The 6000-nt window shown below is 53.5% G+C and overlaps 1 protein-coding gene across 2 annotated transcripts in view; it reads right to left on the reverse strand.

Annotated features, from left to right (window-relative positions):
• Positions 1-3117, reverse strand: part of P2RY6 (pyrimidinergic receptor P2Y6) — a 39689-nt gene extending 36572 nt beyond the window's left edge. Inside the window, exon 1 of one of the 2 annotated variants that reach the window (XM_045484098.1) lies at positions 2925-3117. The gene's annotated coding sequence lies outside the window, so the exon portion shown is untranslated. The remainder of the gene's footprint in view (positions 1-2924) is intronic. The other variant, XM_045484096.1, reaches the window with a different exon arrangement.
• Positions 3118-6000: the final 2883 nt, after the last annotated feature.

A 6000-nucleotide genomic window follows, 5' to 3' on the forward strand; every position in this document is an offset into this window, starting at 1 on the left:
AGTGACCTCTAGCATATTTTCTCTGGTAGTTTATAAGCTTTAAAATGTCCGGCCGGGGCACCTGGGCCTCTCAGTCAGTTAAGCGTCTGACTCTTGGCTTCGGCTCAGGTCATGATCTCACAGTTCATGAGTTCGAGCCCTGTACTGGGGCTGACAGTGCAGAACCTGCCTGAGATTCTCTCTCTCTCCCTCTCTCTGCCCCTCCCCTGATTGCTCACGCACATGTTCTCTTACTCTCTCTTTCAAAATAAATGAATACAACTTAAAAAAAAAATAGTGTCAGACTGCCAGAGCCAGGGTCAGAATTCTTGAACACTTAAGCTGGAATCAGGGAATATTACAGCTACACCTTAGATTACATATGTCTAGAATGTTTGAGTTGAGATTATAGCCTTAGGGCTAGGGCTGTAGAATCAGGAACAATTATAGCTGGAATTGTGGATTAAAGGAAATCAGGGACAGAAGTGATGCTGACACCACTTTGTCCCACCTCCCTGATGGCTGAGAAGAGAGAGCTGGCCTTGTCACCCAGCCAGTCAGGGCTGGGCCAGGTCTCCTGCTACCTAGCAGGGTTCTGTTCTCCAGCCTTCCTAAAGCAGCATGCAGAGCCTCTGGCGCCAAAGCACTCCCTGCATGGGGACAGTGGGGACAGTGGTATGCTTCTGCTCTGTCTCAAGCCTCACTGCCAGTCCATCACAGCAGCCCGCCACCACAGTGGATATATTTAGGTGCCCTCCCTAAATATGTTTCCACAGCTCCCAACACTGCCTTTTATGTCCCCTCCTCCTCTGAGTCCTCCAGGAACCTTCTCTAAACTGCCCCAATGAAGTCATCAGGAACAAGGGCTCTTTTGCTCCATCAATGCAAACGTCCTCTCCCCACCCTCGCCAAGCAAAGCCCAGCTTAATGGGTCTCCTGGTCCACCTCAGCCTGGAGCTCAGGCCCACCTGCCCTAAATTTGACCTTGCCACCTCCCCCACCCCCAGCTCCTAGGGTCTGCCATGGGCCAGGGATGAAACATCCTTGATCTTGCCCTTCTTGACTTTCCTCATTCCAGGCAGAGGGCATCCCTACCCCTGCCAGTCCCCAAACACACACACACACACACACACACACACACACACACACAGAGGCCAGCATTTTCCTGTCCCTCTAGTGTTAGTCAGGAGAGAGAGGCCTCTGTCCAAGCCCCATGGCTACCCTGCACTTTACCCCAGGCTCCCTGTCCCATGCTCTATCCCAGGCCTTGCCAGAGACTCAGCATCCATCCCTTTCAGACTGCATCTGTCCAGGAGACAGAGTCACTCAGAGTGCAACAATGATGGGGCCTGGGGTCAGGAATGGATCCCCCAGACATACTTAAATGAGGGGCTCTCAGATTCCCACTTGCCCAGCTCATGAGAAGTCATTGGTCCTGTGGGGATCAGGGGCTCCTGGGGCAGGCAGGGGCCCCCTCATGTAGAGGCTCCATCACATCCATCAGAGTTTTATCACCAGCAGTTTTATCACCAACAGTTAAAGAATTTTATGTGCCAGCATTTTATATCCAGGAACTTAGTCCTTACAATAACCCTACGAGGCAAATATATTAAGTCCTCCATTTTATAAAGGAAGAAACTAAGGGGTGCAGAGAGGTTTTGACCAAAGTCTTACGTGTAAAGAGTGACAGAGCTGGGATGCAAACCAAGCCTGGATAGCACAACCACATCAACAGTCCCAGGTGGTAGCCTGCTATGAGAACCCCTTCCCTGTGATCCCCCAGGGTCCTGCAATCTCTTCCAGCCCAGCCAGTGGAGAAAATGTGAAAATCTCACTGATGGTCAGGTTTCCTCCTCAGAAGCCCTGCTCCCCTGCTGCTGAACTAAATATAACCGACAGACCCTACCACAGTCCCCTCATGCAGGATATACCCCCCACACCACCGTGACCCCCTCCTTCACATCAGCACGTACGGCCACACACAACTCCAGCTTCCCACAACGCAACTGTGCTTTACACATGCACACACAGCACAACCCTATACCAACCACACTGCCATACTCCCCCAGGATGCGTAAATCCTGCCATCCCAGTTTGGAAGACAGGCAGCAGATTCCTACTCTACAGGTGCTGGAGGACTACCACTGCAGGATAAACCCAGCCAAGCCTTGAGTCAACTCACTGGGACACTACTTTTATATTAAAACAAATGCAGTAATATTACAGAAAGGAATGCAACATCCACATGAATTCTGAAGATTAAAAAAGGAGACCTCAAAGAAGCTGTGTGTGTGTGTGTGTGTGTGTGTGTGTGTGTGTGTGTGTGTGAGGGAGGGATCGTTTATACTTCCTCCACCCATATCCGGGGTGAGCTTTCATTTTCCCAAGCCCTTAGGGGTGCTGGGTAGAAAAGTAAGAACCATCCTGGGTTCATGGGAAATGGTCTGTGGGCGGTAACAGCTACACAAACGCTTCTCACCTTCCATTACCTGGCTCAGCACCCCACATAGGGCCACAGATGTGCCACACACAGAATACACGTCTCACAACAGGCACAACGCACATGTATGCACCATCGCTCGGTGGCTCCTACCACACAGCGTGCACAAACCACGGGCACACACAGAACCCCTGGGTTACTCTGGCACAATCACCCACAGCTATAGATAGGTACCACACACACTTCTTGCATGTGGACACACACTACTAATCCACTGGTCACGGCGCATACACACACCACACACTACTGCATACAGCCCAGCACACACGCATGGCCCACGCTCATGTCTTACACACTGTTAACATCACACACACACACTCACCCCTGGAAACCCCACCCGGGCAGCGGGGGTAGCCTGGAGCCGGCAGGCATATCCCGTACCCTCGTGCCCCAGCACCTCCGGCCCCTGGATGCCCCGCCCCGCCCCGCCCCGCACAGCGCTTACCTGGGCCACGCAGCACCGCCCGGCTACAGGCTACAAGCCGGGAACGACGCTCGCTGGCGCTCGCGCTGGGAGGCGAACCCGTAAACCTTTCGCTCGGGAGCTGGGAGGTGAACCCACAAACCGAGGGGCAGCGTGGGCGGCCGAAGCTCCCACCCCGAGTTCTCCCGCCTCCCTGCCTTCCTCGTGCCTCACAGCGAAAAGCGAAAAGCGAGAGCGAGAGCGAGAGCGCGAGCGCCGGGGGCGGGGGCGGGGGCGGGGGCGTGGCCGGGCTGGAGCGCACCCAAGTTGGAGTCCCGCGGAGGCTGGACCCGACTGGTTTGCCCGCCAATTGGGCAACCTGGTGGTGGTGATTAGCGTCTGGAAGAGGCCGCAGGCGTAGGAAGGGACGCTCTGGGTTGGGACTCAGGACCCCTGGACTCTAGTCCCGGTTCCGGCATCCCTGCTCTTGCCTGGCCTCGGTTTCCCTCTTTGCATTGGGGACAGTGGAAGCGGTGATTCCTCAGGTCTTCGGGGCTCTGACAGTCTACAGTTCGGAACTGGTCGAGGAGAGGGAGGGATAATAAGTGTCATTTTTTGAGTTCCACTATGTGCCAGGCGCCATGCTAGGTGTTTTAATCCATTTCCTTATTTCGTCACCGTAACCATTCCAGGGGCATTCTTAACCCCATTTTACAGGTGGGGAAACTGAAGCACAGAGAGATGAAGTGACTTGCCCAAGGTCACACAGCTAGTAAGTGGCAGACCTGAGATTTGAACCTAAGCAGTCCGGATGTAGAGCCCAAGTGCCCCTACAGCCTGGCACTTGGTGACACTTCCCACACCACAGGCTGATCCCTGATCCCTGATCTTCATAACAACCCCAGGAGCCTGGTGTTACAGACCCCAGGTCACCCAGCTAGTGGGACATCGTACTAAAGATGAGATGGGAGTGATGCTAGGAATGGTGAGTGTCAGGATAGTGTAACCGGACCGCACTTGGCACATGGATGGTGCTTATCATTGTCAATATTCCTCCTTTTATCTTCTCAGATCTCCTGGACCTTGGCCTCCAGTTCCCTCGTCCCTGAAACCTCCCTGACCTGTAGCCCTCTGACAAGCCAGCCCCTCCTCTTGGTGACTACTGCAGCAACAATTATTGAGTTCTTACTATGTGTCAGGTTCTGTGCTAGGCACTGGCAATGCATATGAACAAGACAGTCCAGATAGCGCTGGCTTCGTAGAGTTTATACTCTGGGGGGGGGGGGGGGGAACGCAGACATTAAATAGTCACACAAATTAATACATCATTACACATTGTGATGAGTGCTAAGGAGGAAAAGTGAAGGGCTAATACGGGAGATTATAATGGGGATCAGAGGAGGCATCTAGTTTTTAAATCAGGAGATTTGGGAAGACTTCCTGGAGGGAGTACCATTTAAGCTGAGACCAAGGTGAGGAGTTGGCTTCAGGCAGGTGACAGTGAGGGGAAGAGAATCCCTGGTCCAGGAGACTGCATAGAGGGCTCAAGCAGGAGAGGGCTTGGCATGGTCCAGGAAATGAAGCACCGCCAGAGTGGGGGTGCCCCACGAGCTGGGAGGCGTGGTGGGAGGTGGGCTGTAAGAGCAGCAGGAGCTATTCCAGCTGGGCCTTGTGGCAACGGTCAGGAATTTGGCCTTTATCTGAAGGGCTGTGGGAGTCACCAAAGTGTTTAGAGCAGCAGAGTGACATAACCAAATTTCGCTTTCATAGATTTCTCCAGCTGTTGAATGGAGACTGAGGAGCGGGTGGGAGGGACAAGGTGGCGGCAGGAGCCCAGCCCGGAGGCCTGTCCACAGTCTGCAAAGACATGGTGGTGGCTGGCCCAGGGAGGGGGTGGGGGATGGAGATGTGAGGACAGACCCAGGGGTGTTTAGTGTCAGGGGCTCTCTCTGACTGAAGGGACCTTGAGGCAAGTCCTTGTCCGGTTCGTCTCTTTGCAGGGAGAAGGTGTTTGCCTGTGACTTAAGGGACTTGGGCCCCTAGAAACCTCACCTAGGGAAGCTCTCTCCTCTGTCTTCACAGTGGCCCTTCCAAATCTCCCCTCTCCACAAACCCTAACCCACTGATATCCCAATCCTACCTGCTGACCCCACCCTCTAACTGACTCACCAAGAAATTCACTCAAAAATGTTCACTGGCTCTTTCTTGAGTCAGGCAGACATTAGGACTGAGACTGGGCTTTCTGCAGGGGGCTCAATTAAATTTCTGCCCCTAACTTCTCAGCTCAGCATCCCCCTACCCAAGAAGTAGCTCCTCTTTCATCTGGGGTGAAGGCCGCAACCAGTGCCCAGAGCTGCTCTTCTGCTCCTGCAGCCCGGTCCCCCCACCCTCTCCTGGTCTCCTCTCCTGCCACCTAGGAATATTCTCCACCATTTCTCCCAGCCCTGCCTTGGGGCCACGCCCTCCAGGTGCTGCCCCCTCTCTTCCCTTCAGTGCCAACCAGTTACCACCTCTGCGGTCCTTCCCCATTTACTTAGTCTCTGCCCTCACAGAACCCCCAAGATGGCCCCTCCAAGGACCCAGTAATTTCTGTGTCTCAGAAGGAGTGCATAGGAAGTCACTCCATGGACACTATCAAGAACTGCCCACGTGGCTCCCACAATACCCTTCCCGATTCTCTTCCTGCTTCCCAGACTCCTCCCACCCTCTATCCCACCCTCTGCTAGTGCTGCACATTCTCCCTGGGGGAGGGTAGTGCTCCCTAAATTACCCCTGTGTGCTGAATACTCAGTCCCCACCTCCAGCCCAGTCTATCTCCTGCATCCCAGACCCATTGCTCCCTAGACATCTTTGGTGTCCTTTGATGACTGAAGCGTCCTCTTCTCTACAATAATCTCCTCCATATCCTCATGTCTGTGATGCCACAGCCCCTGTCACCTGACCCCAATGCCTGCAGCCCCTCCCTTCAGTTCCCATTGCAGCTTATATTCAACATTTACTGAATTCCTGCTGTGTGCCAGGATTGAGGAAGGATTTCTTGAAGAAAAACAACAAAAAGAAACAAATCGTGTAGGAAAAAATTGGTGAACTCAAGTCTAATAAAAATGTTTAATGTTTA

Source organism: Leopardus geoffroyi, chromosome D1 (genome assembly GCF_018350155.1).
Source record: "Leopardus geoffroyi isolate Oge1 chromosome D1, O.geoffroyi_Oge1_pat1.0, whole genome shotgun sequence".
NCBI classification, from domain to species: Eukaryota; Metazoa; Chordata; class Mammalia; order Carnivora; family Felidae; genus Leopardus; species Leopardus geoffroyi.